We start from the raw sequence: 17837 nt of genomic DNA on the forward strand, positions 1-17837 counted from the left end.
CAGTTTTATTATAAATAGTGAAATAAATTGTTTTGATTTGTGTAAGTAATTGGAAAATTTTTAATGTTCCCGGTTTGGTCCTGAACCGTTCCAATTGTACGTTTTAGGGCCTCAAAGGCCCTTTTTAGGGATTTATTGGATGAATACGAGTGAATTAATTTAAAAAAAAATTTATGCCCCGAGCAAGTACGATAAGTTTGGTAACGCCTCGTGCTCGACTCTGGGACGGTCTCGGGTGAGGGGTGTTACAGTGTTATTAAGGTTGTATTAAAGTTTGGTTAAGAATTTTCATTGTTTAGATAGTTAACTAATTTAAAATGACCACATTGTAAGAGTTGTAAAAGTAAGTTTTTATTAGTAATAGGTATTAAATTTTTAAGGAAATAAAAATTTATGGAGTTAATCGATCAATATACCATGTGCTTATATATAGTGGACGGTTATGGGTGTTGAATGTGTAAATTGAATGTACAATTAATGGCAATTTGGTAATTAACTAATTAATGTGAAAATTAAATAAAACAATTAAGGCAATCATCTTTCTCTTTGATGTTTTGTCTAATTTGAAAATGAAAGAAGCCATGGAAGGGGGTTTGAGCATTCGGTCTTCTTTTGGAGCATGCATGGTATGCTTTTTGAGTTTATTTCTAGTAAATTTTATGTTTTTGAGATCATTGCAATTAGGTCTAGCTAGCTCGTACCTTCGATTTTGAAATTGTTAAAGATTTTGAATGTTTTCATTGATGAATATTTGTGATTTTAGATGTTAAATGATGAATTTGAAGTATTAGTTGTTATTTATAAGTATTTTGTTAAGTGATTTTGGATGAATTTAACGATTAGGGATTAAATTGTTGAAATAGTAAAAATACAAGGACTTGATGTGAAATTGTTGCAAATATGGGCTGTATTGGAAGCTATGAACATCTGGCTGACATGAATTTTCAATAAATTTAGTTTATTTGCATGATTAGGACATAGGGACTAAATTGAATAAAAGTAAAATGCTAGGGGCAATTTTATAAAAATGTCAAAAAATGACTAAATAGCATAAAATAAATTATTTTACTATCTAAATTAATAAATTGAATGAAATTATTAATTTAGATCAAGACTGAGTGGAAAATTGAGGAGAATAGAAAATTACCAAAAAGCCCCTGTACTTTGACATTTCTGCAATTTAGCCAGGTAAGCTCGTAACTTGATTAAATCAATTAATTGTGGTTTTGTTTGTTTAATATCTAATTGTTTATATATGATTTGAGTTGATTGGCTTGAAGGAAAATGATAAAGGCCATAGTTGAAAAACACTATAGCACTATACCGGAGAATAAATAAGACCATAGTTGAAAGATACTATGTCACCATACCAGAAATGAGTAAGACCATGACTTAAAGACATTATGACATCATGATTCTAATGAGCAAGACCATGACTGAAAGATGTTATGGCATCATGATTCTATCGGGTAAGACCATGACCGAAAGACATTATGGCATCATGATTCTATCGAGTAAAACCATAGCTCAAAGACGCTATGGAATCATGAATCAAAGAAATAAGACCATGGTTGAAAGACACTATGGCAACATGACGAAAAATGAATAAGACCATGGTTGAAAGACACTAGGGCATCAAGACAAGAATAAATAAGACCATGGTTGAAAGACACCATGACACACTCCGATAATTTGATATTCAGTTAACACGTTTCAAGTGAGGTATGTATCGTATGTATGAATACGAGTTGAATGTTTGACTAGTATAGTATGATAATGTATGTTAATGCCTTGGTGTAATTATATATTCTCATTATGTCTATAAATACATTAAATTATGATGTTGTAGTGCGTTTAGAGAATTAAATGGTTACTTGAGTGTTTGCCTAATATTCGATGTTATTTCATTTGATTAAACGGGCGTGAAAAGGAAAGGAACTGTTTATATCATGAAAACTATGAAAAGGAATGAAAAGGGTATGTTAAATGAAAGTATGTCTATGTTTATGAAATTGATGATTTCAAGTGAACTTATTCATGTTTAATGACTTATCTTAATTTAATTCAAGTGAATTATGAATTGTTGCACTAACATGTGTTGTTGGTGATGCTTAGGCTTGTGCCAAACTATTGGTTGTGTAATACCCCTCACCCGTATTCAATGCCAGAATAGGGTTACGGAGCATTACTGAACTTACAACACATTCAAACATACATTTCACATACATTTAGTCAATTCATATACAATTCATTCACAACCAAACATTTCGTCCCTAATACGAGCCTACGAAGCCCAAACATACATTAGGGGTGGTTCGGGACTAAATCGATAACTTTGGAAATTTTTTGAACGCTTAAGAAATTTTCTCAAAAATAGGGGACACATGTTCGTGTGGCCCGACCGTGTGTCTCACATGGCCAACAGACACGTCCGTGTCACAGGCTCTGTGGACACACGAAATGGGATCACATGGCCGTGTCCCAGCCCGTGTCCTACCCCGTATAACTCTCTAGCTTGGGTCACACGTCCAACATACATTCCCGTGTGGCTAGCCCGTGTGCCCTAAAAATGGCCATACATGCTCGTGTGTCAGGGTGTGTGCTAGGCCGTGCCAAACCTATAGGGTATATTGACTTATGCCACAAGGCCAAGTTACACGCCCGTGTGTGAGGCCGTGTGGAGCATACTGACTTGATTTTAATTTCAACACCAGGGGACACACGGCCGTGTAACATAGCCTTGTGTCACACACGGCTAAGACACACGCCCGTATCTCTGCCCGTGTGGACAAAAATAGGCTATTTACCAAGCCATTTTGCCACCCAAACTTGTGCACACATATATTAACCCATTTGACACCAAAAAATAACATTAATAGGCATTTTAATCAACCAATTCAACCATAATTCATGCACAATCTATTCTCTCTTTCTCCATACACACAAATCACAAAAACATGCCATACAATTTATACCAAATTCACATTTATAAATCATCTAATTATACACTTCTAAACTTGCATCATTTTGCATCAAAATCACAATCATGTAACTACTCTAAAATCAACCACTTAACATCCTAATCCTTATAATTCACAAGCATTATATATTCATCCATGAACTCACAGCAGAAAACATATATGCACATATTTATACATAATCAAAACAACCAAATTAAGCCAACTCTCATGGCTATATTTAAAAATCAAAACATAAACATTTACAAGCCATTTCACATGACCAAAATCATTATCAACCCATAATCAACATGACTCAAAATACCTGTAACACCCTTAACCCATATCCGTCGCCGGATTAGGGTTACGAGGCATTACCGATTAAAATACAACTCAGAACAAAATTTCATTTCAGTAATAATCATCTAATAAAATTTTAAATCAAACTAATATACTTCGATTCTATAATTCATATAATTTCCAATGTAATGCTTAATCAATACAAACTAGAGGTGTGCATTGGCTGGGCCGGGCTCGAAATGTGGGAAGGTTTGGGCAAAAATATAGGCCCGAATAATGGGCTTGGGCAAAAAAATAAAACCCGTTTAAAAAATGGACCGGGCCTCAGGTAAGACATTTTTGGCCTGGGCCCGGCCCGAATTCACTAAATGACAAAAAAATCTATTTTTTAATATTATTTTCTCCCTATTTTGCTACTATTTTACTATTATGTTGCTACTATTTTGTTGTTATTGTTTGAATATTGTATAAAACTTATTTTATTATTAATTTTTTATTATTTTAAAGACATTTGCTAATTTTGTTATTATTTTAGAGGCATTTTCTTGTTAAGTTGCATCTATTTTAATGTTAGTTAAATATACATATTTTTAAAATTTATTTTCAATTTGTTGAGTAATATTTATTTTGATGTTTTTAGTATTTTTGATGGTTTATATATATTTTAAAATTATATAAAAAATAATATAAAAATTAATATGGGCGTCTTGGGTCAGACTCGAGTTTTAACATTTTTATTCGGCGGGCTTGGGCAAAATTTTAGGCCTATTTTTCGGGCCGGGCCGGGCCTGGGCCTAGCGAACGGGCCTAAATTTATAGTTGGGCCAGGCCCGAACCCAGCCCGGCCCGGCCCATGCACACATCTAATACAATCAAAGAATCATGAAAATTGAATGTTAAATTCATATCCAAGTATATGTCATTTCACATACCAATCATATATGTATACTATAACATTTATGGCATTCAAATAATTTAAATATAAAATATCTTATTATCTTACTAATTTCATACGCATACTTTTTAACAAGCAAACATACATCATTTTATTTCATATAAATAATATATTCCGCTATAGCATTTGTTTACCTAAATACAACATTTGCATATCATAAATACATATAAGTAATGATCCACTTAGCATATGCCAAATATATCATCAACTTAACCAATTAAACCACTCAAATAAATTAATCAAAACATTCAAATAATGTGCCATTTGAAACCGATACAAAAATCATATTCTTCTCTTATCTATTCAGCTAACAAAATTTACTTGTACATATTTATTGATTTTCAAATAACTATCGAATCCATATAGCCATACATATCATTATTTTAAACCATAAGCATATACCAATATACCATATATAAATGATATGCATTTTACTAACTAATGCATTACATATTATAACTCAATACTGAATCCATCATTTACTCCATAACCAAACACCACCATATATAAATATATACCTTGAGATAATATATATGTCATACTAATACATCATGTGCAATATATATATATATATATATATATATATGTATGTGCAAGTGCCGAATCACAAAGTTGATTATAACCATCTCATATATTTTCATCATATACCCAAATACACAAGTACATTATAATAACTTCCAACTCAATTCAAGTTACAAATTTATACTTCACAAGAATAAATCATTAACCAAATATAAACATATATCCAAAACACAAATCTTACCTACCATGTACTAAACATATCAAAATAAACTCTTTCTATGTTTGAATATAACCTAATATCCTTTAATACCAAATCATGTATAACACCTCATCCAAATATAATAACCAAATTCACATGTATATTTTATTTATAAATGAACCATAGCCGAATCATTTTAACCATGAATAGCATAACAAGCATAAATCATACTTATGGATATACCATGGCCGATTCAATCTAAAAATCATCCACCATTTTCAATGCATATAACACATATAAACATGAATAAGTTTCATATAATCACTTAACACATTAGCCATTTTCGCATGGCTTAATATATATATACACATTCAAAATAAACTGACTCCAAGTCTAGCCTATACATGCCATAAGTTCAAGTTCAACTTATAAAAGTACCAAAACAGTTGATAGTGTGATAGACTTTGTTGACGATCCCCGAGCTCGTAACTTGATTCCAAAATCTATAAAACAAAGACAAACATATACACACAATAAGCTATCATAGCTTAGTAAGTCATAAACAAATAGGTAACTTAATGCTAATATCAACTCAACTTATCCAACTAATTTATGTTATCATGGTCACACTTATTTTCAAGCTCACTATTTCATATATAACATATGTTATCACATACCAACTTTACCTTGGCCGAATATACATGTATCTATATTCATTCATATACAAATGCACATATATTTACAATTACAAGATCACATATAATTAACATTTGGCCAATTATAAATTTATAAATTTTCATATACGCATACACTATCATTTGCATCATGAATACATCATTAGACAAAATGTATACTTTCACATATGCATACTTATAATTCACTTCATCATGTAATATTTATCCCATCAATTCAAACATTCAACTTACCATAATTTCATATCTTAGTATGAATCCATACCTGAGCCTTTTAACTCGATTTTTCATTCGGTCTTAACTTATTATTGCCCGTTGAACCATTGGGAATTGAATAGGTACTCAGATAAACACATATATCATACAATGCCAACATCCCAGACATGGTCTTACATGCTACCTCATATCGATGCCACTGTCCCAAACAGGGTCTTACATGAATCAAATACGATGTCGATGTCCCAGACATGGTCTTACACGTAACCACATATATCGATGCCAACTTCCCAGACGTGGTCTTACACGAAAACACATATCGAAAATTCTATGTCATGACATATGTATCCTAGCTATTCCTAAGGTTCGTACGGGGCTTTCGGACGTCGTAACTCGATCAAAACGAATTCGTAAACATAGCTCCCAAGCTTATTTACATTCGGCTAACACATATATATTTTCACATATTTCATTTCAGCTTATAAAACTCATATTTTTTTTTAAATAACAACATTTATTTGCCTATAAACTAACCTTGGACGATGAAAATCGGAACAGGACGGCTAATCGACAACTTTAGTTTTCCCCCGATCCAAATCTGATTTCTTTGGTTCTTGATCTAAACATATTAAAATTAAACTCATTCAAACATATTTTCACTCATTTTAACCCAAAAACACATAAATGGGTAAATTACCATTTTACCCCTAACATTTCACACTTTTTACAATTTAGTCCAAATTGCACAAAACACAAAACATGCAAAATTTACACACACCATGCTTAGGCCAAATGTTCCATGTGTTCATAAAAGTCCATACATTTCATTTATTTCACATTTTAGTCTCTCAATTTATTATTTTTACAATTTAGTCCTAATTACTTAAAATCATTAAAAATTCCAATACAAAACATGTTAATCTAAAACATATCTTTCATATTTCATCAACTAACATCACAAAGCTCAAATATTCATCAATGGCATAACTCAAAATATTCGTCAAAATAAAAATTCAAGCACAGGCTTTGTACATTACACTGTAACGATCTCAAAAATGTAAAAATTATTAAAAGCCGAGCTAGTTACATACCTTAATTGAGCTTGAACAAGGCTAAATACCCTAAGCTTTTATTCTTTTCTTTCTTTTTATTATTCGGTCATAAGAGAAAGTATGAATATTAGCTTTTAATTATGTTATATTATAACATATATTAACATATTATTTAATTTACATAGTTAACCTTTATTACATAGTTAACTTCAATCCCGTGCTTTTTCCATAATACTTTCACCAAATTTATCTCTTTATTTCTGAGCTCCTTTGTCTCCGAGCAAAAATCTTAACTGGTTCTTCAGTGTAACTCATATCTGAAAGAATCTCTATTTCTGTCGGAGAATTAATATGTGAAGGATCCGATCGATACCGTTGTAGCATAGACACATGAAAATGGATTCTATCAAGTTCCGGTGGTAATGCCAATCGATAAACGACCGGTCCAATTCTTTCTATGATTTCATATGGCCCGATAAATCTGGAATCAATTTACCCTTTCGACCGAACCGAAGAATTTTCTTCCAAGGAGACACTTTCAGGAATACCTTGTCACTGACCTGAAATTCAATCTCTTTTCATTTAAGATCGGCATATGATTTTTGATGATCGGAAGCTGATTTTAGACTATCTCGAATAACCTTTACTTTTTCTTCTGTTTCCCGGATCAAATCAACCCCATGCATCTTCTTTACACTGAGCTCTGTCCAATATAACGGTGTTCTACATTTTCTACCATACAAAGCTTCATACAGAGCCATTTTAATACGGAGCCTTTTATAATTAACCATTAAATTTTCATTTTACGCGATTAAGCCCTTTTATTTAATCGGGCACTCAAACGACAAAATTAAATCATGAAAATTTCACACATATAAATTCACACATAATAAACATAAAAAATAATTTTAAAATATTTTTCTGGCTTGGATTCGTGGTCACGAAATCACCGTTCCAAATAGGGTCTAAATCGAGCTGTTTCAATACCTATGCATGCCATATACTCAAAACATAAACTTAAAAGAACCAACTTTATAGCTTGATAGCGTGATGTAGTCTTTGACGATCCCCTAATCCGAGCTAGCTTAGAAATCACTATAAAACACAGAAAAATAAACAATGTAAGCTTTATAGCTTAGTAAGCTCGTATGAAAATAAGAAATAAATATCACCATTCATTTACATTTCAAAATAAATAACATAAATTGCATTTAAACATTAATTACCAAGTTAACATAGAATTTAACCACATAAATGATCGTAAGCTCTCAACTTCCTTTAACTCATTGTTCAAATAGTTTTTCGTATATACTGTACCAATACGTATCTATTTCTCACCAATTCACATCTTCAATATACCCGTTGAACCATTAAAAATAGAAGTCAGATACTCAAGAGTTTCACACACTAAGTGCTAATATCATGGCCCGAAGCCAAATCAATGTATCCTCCAATGACATGTCACTAGTATCCTAATCTATTCCTAAGGTTCAACTGGGATTTCGAATGCCGAAGTGTCATCAAATCACTATCGAACATATCTGTATCTGTAGTCTCGTATTCACAGTTAATGCAATATCAAAGCATATAAAATACATTTGCAATGAAACTTATAACATACAAACTTACCTCGAATGTAAAAACGACAACACGAGTCAACTAATTTGAGACTTTGTTCTTTCCCAAATCTAAGTCCGTATTTCGCTTTTCTTTATCTATATAATATCAAATTCAACTTGTTTAATTATCTCTCTATTCAATTTAATCCAAGAACTCATTAAAGAATATTTATACTTTTGCCCGTAATATTTTAACATTTTTACAATTTAGTCCTTAGGCTCGTAAAACAAAATTCATTCAATTTCATCACAACCCAAGCCTAGCCAAATATTTATCATGCTTATAGCAGCCCAAAATTTTCATTTATTTCACATTTTAACCACAAAGTTTCCACATTTCACAATTTAATCCCTAATTTGCATTTTCACTAAAATCACTTAACAAAACTTGTGTAACTATCATCAAACATTAAAAATATATCATTAAACATCAAAATACTCATGTATTCATCAATGGAAGCATCTAAAATCTTTAACATTTTTTCAAAATAGTCCTTAGGCTAGCTAGACTAAACTGCAACTATCTCAAAAACATAGAAATCATTAAAAACGGGACAAGAACTACTCACGTATTGAGCTAGAAAGCTTGGCCAAATGAAAAGGATGAAAACGAATTCTCTTTTCCCTAGAAATCATTTGGAGAAGAGGATAATAGGTGATAACATGGTTTTGTTTTATTTAATTAACCTTTAATTACCAAATTACAAAATTAACCTGAATATTAATTCAAAATTTCAATTATGCCAAGCTATTATCATCCACTATTTAATTAATGGTCTATTTATCACATAAGGACCTCTAATTTAAATTTCTATAGCTATTAGGCACCTTTAGCTAATAGAACATCACTTTTTCACTTTACGCGATTTAGCTCTTTTATCAAATTAAGCATTTAAACAATAAAATTTCTTAACGAAAATTTCACACAAACATATTATCATGCTGAAAATATTAAAATAGTAAGAAAATAATTATTTTGACTTTGGATTTGTGGTCCTAAAACCACAGTTTCAATTTGACTAAAAACGGGCTGTTACAACTCTCCCCCTTTAGGGATTTTCGTCCCCGAAAATTTACCAGTGAATAGGTTAGAGTATTGTTTTTTCATAGCTTCCTCGGGTTCCCATGTAGCCTCTTCAACCCCGTGACATTGCCACAAAAATTTTACTAAAGCTATGCTTTTATTTCTCAACTGTTTAACCTCTGAAGCCAAAATTATGATCGGTTCTTCGTTGTAAGTCATGTTAGGTTGAATTTCAATCTCTGCTGGAGAAATTACATGTGAAGGATCTGATCTATATCAACACTACACCGACACATGAAACACATTGTTTATTTTCTCTAACTCATCCAGTAAAGCTAGTTGATATGCCGCTGACCCTATTCTTTCAATGATCTCATACGGCCCGATGAAACGCATACTCAATTTACCTTTACGACCAAATCGATGGATTTTCTTCCACAGAGATACTTTTAGAAATACTTTATCACCATCAAAACATGAAACACATTGTGGATTTTCTCTAACTTATCCAGTAAAGCTAGTCGATATGCCTCTGACCCTGTTCTTTCAAAGATCTTGTACGACCCAATGAAACGCGTACTCAATTTACCTTTACGACCAAATCGATGGATTTTCTTCCACGGAGATACTTTTAGAAATACTTTATCTCCGATCTGAAATTCAATATTTTTACGTTTCAAATATGCATACGATTTTTGTCAATCTGAAGTTGCTTTTAGACTGTCGCGAACTACTTTCACTTTTTCTTCAGTCTCTTGAATCAAATCAACCTTGTGAATCTTCTTCTCACCCAGCTCAGTCCAATACAATGGAGTTCGGCATTTATGACCATATAAAGCTTTGTACGATGCCATTTTTAAACTCGATTGAAAACTGTTATTATACGCAAATTCAACCAACGGCAAATATATCTCCCAATTGCCTTCAAACTCTAATACACAACAACGAAGCATATCTTCGAGAATCTATATTACTCTCTTAGACTGACCGTCAGTTTGCGGATGAAACGCTGTGCTGAAATTCAACCTCGTACCCAGAGGTTCTTGCAATTTCTTCCAAAATCGCGATGTAAATCTTGGGTCTCTATCTGAAATAATAGAAACTAGCACCTCGTGCAATCTAACAATTTCAGATATGTACAATTCAGCTGATTTATCAAGTGAATAATCTGTACGCAGAGGTATGAAATGTGTAGAATTCGTCAGTTGATTAACAACAACCCAAATAGCATTTTTCTTTTCCAGATACAGGGGTAATTCCGATACAAAGTCCATTGTAACCCTATCCCATTTCCACTTTGGTATTATCACAGGCTGTAGTAATCCCGAAGGCACTTGATGCTCAGCTTTAACTGGTTGACACGCCAAATATCTCGATACAAATTCTGAAATGTTTGTTTCATTCCCGGCCACCAATATAGTTCCTTCAAATCATTGTACATTTTGGTACTCCCTGGGTGAACAGATAAACAACCACTATGTGCCTCGTGTAAAATATTCTTAATGAGCTCGGGATTCTTTGGTATGCAGATTCTACCTCGGAACATTAAACAGTCATCAGATCCGAGCTGATATTCTGAATCATTAGTCGACTCACATTGCACTATTTTAGCTTGCAACTCATTGTCACACCATGTATTCATTGCTCGCAAAGTAAATAAACATTTTCTACTCAGAGCATCAGCAACTACATTTGCTTTCCCCGGATGATAATCAATTACTAACTCGTAATCTTTCAATAGCTCGAGCCATATCTGTTGTCGTAAATTTAGATCTTTCTGAGTCATTATATATTTTAAACTTTTATGGTCAGGAAAGATATGACACTTTTGACCGTACAAATGATTCCACCAAATTTTCAATGAGAAAACAATAGTGGCCAATTCTAAATCATGTATCGGATAGTTCTTTCATGCAGTTTCAACTGTCTAGAGGCATAAGCTATGACTTTTCCTTCCTACATCAAAACGCAACCCAAACCATTCAATGACGTGTCTCTATAAATCACAAATTATTTACCTGACTCAGGTTGAACCAACACTAGTGCCTTAGTTAACAATGCTTTCAACTGATCAAAACTTCATTGACACTTCTCGAGCCACTCGAATTTCACATTTTTTTGTAGCAATCTAGTCATAGATGTAGCAATCATCGAGAACCCTTTAACAAAACATCGATAATAACTAGCTAACCTCAGAAAGCTTCTGACTTTAGATACATTTCTCGGTGGTTTCCAATCAACAACTGTAGAAATCTTGCTCAGATCAACTTGTATACCTTTCACTGAAACAATGTGTCCCAGAAATCCAACCTCGCGGAGCCAAAACTCACATTTTCTGAATTTAGCGTACAATTGCTTATCTCTCAAGGTTTGTAACACAATTCTCAAATGTTCGGCATGCTCAGACTCATCTCGTGAATAGATCAGAATGTTGTCAATGGACACAACAACAAGTCTGTTTAAATACAGTCTAAAAATTTGGTTCATCGAATCCATAAAGGCTGTAGAAGCATTAGTTAATCCGAAAGGCATAACAAGAAATTCATAATGTCCGTACCTCATTCTGAACGTAATTTTTGACACATTTTCATCTTTAACTCGCAACTGATAATAACCAGACCATAGATCAATCTTCGAAAACACTGTTGCGCATTTCAACTGATCAAATAAATCATCTATTCTCAGCAATGGATACGTATTATTTATTGTAACCTTGTTGAGTTGTTGATAGTCAATACACATTCTCATTGACCTGTCTTTCTTCTTTACGAATAATACTGGCACACCCCAAGGCGAAAAACTAGGTCGTGCAAAACCTTTATCTGTTAACTCTTGCAACTGAGATTTCAACTCTTTCAATTTTGTCGAAGCTATTCTGTTCAGAGCTATTGACATCGGAGAAGTTCCAGGTACTAACTCAATAGGAAATTCAACCTCTCTTATCAGTGGTATTGATTTAATCTTCGATTCAGACTTCTTTCTATCCAATATATAGGCAAGATAAGCTTCACAATCTTTTCTCACACATTTCTGAGCTGACATAGATGAAATTACAATAGGTAATCCACTCGACTAATCTGATTCAATTCGAAGGATTTCACTATTCTAACATTTCAATTAAATGATCTTTCATCTACAATTTACAATGGCATCATACAGAGTCAACCAATCCATACCCAAAATTACATCGAACACATCAAATGGCAAAAGCATCAAATCAGCTGGAAAATAGTAACCCCGAGTCATTAAAGGACAGTTCTTGCAAACCTTATCAACTAGAACATACTTGCCTAAAGGGTTTGATACTTTAATCACAAACTCAGTAGACTCAACAAGAAAATTCTTACTAAACACTAAATTCATATAGATATACGAATGAGTCGATCCAGGATCAATTAATGCAATCACATTAGTGTCAACAAGAGAAAATGTACTGGAGATAACATCAAGTGACGATGCCTCTTTGCGAGCGCGAATAGCGTAAGCTCTAGCAGGTGCTCTGGCTTTTGATCGCATAGCAGAGTTTTTTGTTTTACCTCTACTACTAGTCACATTTCTCGTATTTTTGGTGGCCTCCCTCTAGTGGCTGTGTTACCAGGTCTTGTATTTTGAAATTGATCTTTCTCAACTAACCTAGGATAGTCACGAATAAAATGATATGGTGAACCACATCTGAAGCAAGCTTTATTACTTTTATTCCAACATTCTCCAAAATGTCATCTCCTACACTATTGACACTCGGGTTTATTGTTTCTTACATTTCTAACACTTGATACTGATGTAGGTTGAGTTTTAGGACTTGAGTATTGTTTTCCACAATCTCTGCTCGAATACCCGATTGAAGCATTTGGACGATTGAACGAATCTCTGGATTTCTTTGACAAAGACTGATATGGCTTATTCATCGATCTTTTTCTCGAATCTCTAGCCTCTGAATCTGCTTTTCTCTTTTCTTTGCTAAGCTCCTCGGCTTTGTCAGCTCTATCAACCTGGACAACAAATTCTTTTAATTTTAGAATTCCGACTAGAAGTTTAATATCCTCATTCAACTCATCAACGAACCGTTTACACATAATTTCTTTGGTAGAAACATACTCCCGAGCATACTTGCTCAACCGTACAAATTTTTTTCATACTCAGTCACAGTCATACGGCCCTGTCTTAATTCTAGAAACTTTTTGTGCTTTTGATCGAGAAATCTTTAACTTATATATTTCTTTTAGAACTTAGTCTGAAAGAATTCCTAGGTCACTTTTTCTCACGGTACCACAGTGTCCCTCAATAACGATATGGCACACTTTAAACACTAGGCTGGTTGAGATGACAACTCATCAAATACCTTAATAGTGTTTTCAAGCCAAAATTCAGCTTTCTCGGGATCGTCATCAACAATAGCTCTGAACTCTTCAGCCCCGTACTTACAAATTTTATCAATTGGTGGCTTATTCAATCGTTGAAGTTCCACAACTTGAGGAGCTACAGGAACCGATTGAGGATTAGGTGGGGGTGGAGGTTGTTGAGTAGCTGGATTTGTTCGTATAAACTCCGTAAACCACTTACTCATAATTTGGAAAAAGGATTCTTTAGCCTCTCTCCCGTGACTACTTGATATAGGTCATGAATCAGACAGCGCTACCCCTTGAGCGAGAGCTGGTGCATTCTCTTTACATCATTAGATACAGCTCGATTGGGATCCATTTACTATATGAAAACACAGTTGAAATTGTCAGGAGTCATCACACTATCACATGTTATATATGGCATGTATAGCTAGACTCTCACACATGCTACATTAGTCCAAGAATAGATTAAACTGTAGCTCTGATACTAATAAATGTAACACCCCTCACCCGTATTCAACACCGGAATAGGGTTACAAAGCATTACCAAACTTACAACACATTTAAACATACATTTCACATACATTTAGTCAATTCATATACAATTCATTCACAACCAAACATTTCGTCCCTAATACGAGCCTATGAAGCCCAAACATACATTAAGAGTGGTTCGGGACTACACTGATAACTTTGGAAACTTTTTGAACACTTAAGAAATTTTCTCAACAATAAGGGACACATGCATATGTGGCCCGACTGTGTGTCTCACACATCCAATAGACACGCCCGTGTGGACACACGAAATGGGATCACATGGAGGTGTCCCAGCCCGTGTCTGACCCCGTGTAACTCTCTAACTTGGGTTACACGGCTAACACACAAGCTCGTGTGCCCTAAAACTGGCCATACATGCCCGTGTGCTAGGCTGTGCCAAACCTATAGGGTACACTGACTTATGCCACATGGCCCAGTCACATGTCTGTGTGTGAGGCCGTGTAGAGCATACTGACTTGATTTTAATTTCAATACTGACTTGATTTTAATTTCAACACAAGGGGACACATGACCGTGTAACATAACCGTGTGCCATACAGGCTAAGACACACGCCTGTGTCTCTGCCTGCGTGGACAAAAATAGGCTATTTACCAAGCCATTTTGCCACCCAAACTTGTGCACACCTATATTAACCCATTTGACACCAAAACATAACATCAATAGGAATTTTAATCAACCAATTCAACCATAATTCATACACATTCTATTCTCTCATTCTCCATACACACAAATCACAAAAACATGCCATACCATTTATACCAAATTCACATTTATGAATCATCTAATTATACACTTTTAAACTTGTATCATTTTGCATCAAAATCACAATCATATAACTACTCTAAAATCAACCACTTAACATCCTAATCTTTATAATTCACAAGCATTATATATTCATCCATGAACTCACAACAGAAAACATATATGCACATATTTATACATTGGACGACATCTTAAAACTAGGATGTGTGTAAATATTTATTTTAATTAATGACCGAAATTGGATTGTACTGACTGGTAATGTCTCATAACCCTGTTTCGATGACGGTATAGGGTTAGGGGGCGTTACATACATAACCAAAACAACCAAAATAAGCTAACTCTCATGGCTATATTTACAAATCAAAACATATACATTTACAAGCCATTTCACATGACCAAAATCATTATCAACCCATAATCAAAATGACTCAAAATACCTATATATGCCATATACTCAAAACATAACTTAAAAGTACCAAATTTATAGCTTGACAGTGTGATGTAGTCTCTGATGATCCCCTAATCCGAGCTAGCTTAAAAATCACTATAAAACACGAAAAAATAAACAATGTAAGCTTTATAGCTTAGTAAGCTCGTATGAAAATAAGAAATAAATATCACCATTCATTTACATTTCAAAATAAATAACATAAATTGCATTTAAACATTAATTACCAAGTTAACATAGAATTCAACCACATAAATGATTGTAAGCTCTCAACTTCCTTTAACTCATTGTTCAAATAGTTTTTCGTACATACTGTACCGATACGTATCTATTTCTCACCAATTCACATCTTCAAAATACCTGTTGAACCATTCAAAATAGAAGTCGGATACTCAAGAGTTTCACACACTAAGTGCTAATATCATGGCCCAAAGCCAAATCAATGAAGCTCGCACCCGAAGTACTAATATTATGGTCTGAAGCCAAACCAATGAAGCTCGCAGCCGAAGTGCTGATATCATGGCTCGAAGCCAAATTAATGTATCCCTTAATGACATGTCACTAGTATCCTAATCTATTCTTAAGGTTCAACTAGGATTTCGAATGCCGAATTATTGTCAAATCACTATCGAACATATCCGTAGTCTCGTATTCATAGTTAATGCAATATCAAAGCATATAAAATACATTTCTAATGAAACTTATAACATACAAGTTTACCTCGGATGTAAAAACGACGACACGAGTTAACTAATTTGAGACTGTTCTTTCCCTGATCTAAGTTTGTATTTTGCTTTTCTTGATCTATATAATATCAAATTTAGCTTGTTTAATTATCCCTCTACTCAATTTAATCCAAAACACTCATTAAAGAACAGTTACACTTTTGCCCCTAATATGTTAACATTTTTACAATTTAGTCCCTGGGCTCGTAAAACAAAATTCATTCAATTTGATCATAACCCAAGCCTAGCCGAATATTTATCATGCTTATAGCAACCCAAAATTTTCATTTATTTCACATTTTAACCACAAAGTTTCCACATTTCACAATTTAATGCCTAATTTGCATTTTCACTAAAAATCACTTAACAAAACTTGTATAACTATCATCAAACATTAAAAATTTATCATTAAACATCAGAATACTCATGTATTCATCAATGGAAATATCTAAAACCTTTAACAGTTTTGCAAAATAGTCCCTGGGCTAGCTAGACTAAGTTGCAATGATCTCAAAAACATAGTGATCATTAAAAACGGGACAAAAACTACTCACCTATTGAGCTAGAAATCTTGGACGAATGAAAAGGATGAAAATGGCTTCTCTTTTCCCTAGAAATCGGTTGGAGAAGATGATAATAGGTGATAAAATGGTTTTGTTTTATGTAATTAACCTTTAATTACCAAATTTCAAAATTAACCTTAATATTAATTCAAAATTTTAATTATGCCAAGCCATTATCATCCACTATTTAATTAATGGTCTATTTATCACATAAGGAACTCTACTTTAAAGTTCTATAGCTATTAGACACCTTTAGCTAATAGAACTTCACTTTTGCACTTTACTCGATTTAGTCCTTTTATCAAATGAAGCATTTAAATAATAAAATTTCTTAATGAAAATTTCACAAAAATATATTATCATGCTGAAAATATTAAAATAATAATAAAATAATTATTTTGACTTCAGATTTTTGGTCTCGAAACCACTGTTCCGATTTGACTAAAAATAGACTGTTATAGGTTGGATTGTATTACGCTAGTTTTAAAGTTATGCATTGAAATGGTAAGTGTTAAAATGGAAATGTGCTTATGTTCATGAAAGGGTGGCAAGGATCAATATATGTAATTTCTTATAAAATAGTTTATCATGTAGTTGATTCCAAAAAAGTTATGTTTAAAAGCACTAGCTTGTGGCCATGGTAAATGTTATGCTATTGTCTTGTGTATTATGCATATAAAATGGGTGAGGGAAGGAAATGAAATGGCAAGTGCATAGTTGAAATGTAATATGATAAAAAGGGAATGATGAGTTGAATGATATACTTATTGATAAATCGTAATTTTTACATATTTTTACCCCATGCGTAATGCATTTATGGATGGTTTCTCCTTAGATTTGGTGAATTCGATGCCCCTAATCCTTTAATTTCATGTTTTATACTTAGGAGAGCATAGAAGAGTAA

The sequence above is a fragment of the Gossypium arboreum genome, chromosome 6 (assembly GCF_025698485.1).
Source record: "Gossypium arboreum isolate Shixiya-1 chromosome 6, ASM2569848v2, whole genome shotgun sequence".
Lineage (NCBI taxonomy): Eukaryota > Viridiplantae > Streptophyta > Magnoliopsida > Malvales > Malvaceae > Gossypium > Gossypium arboreum.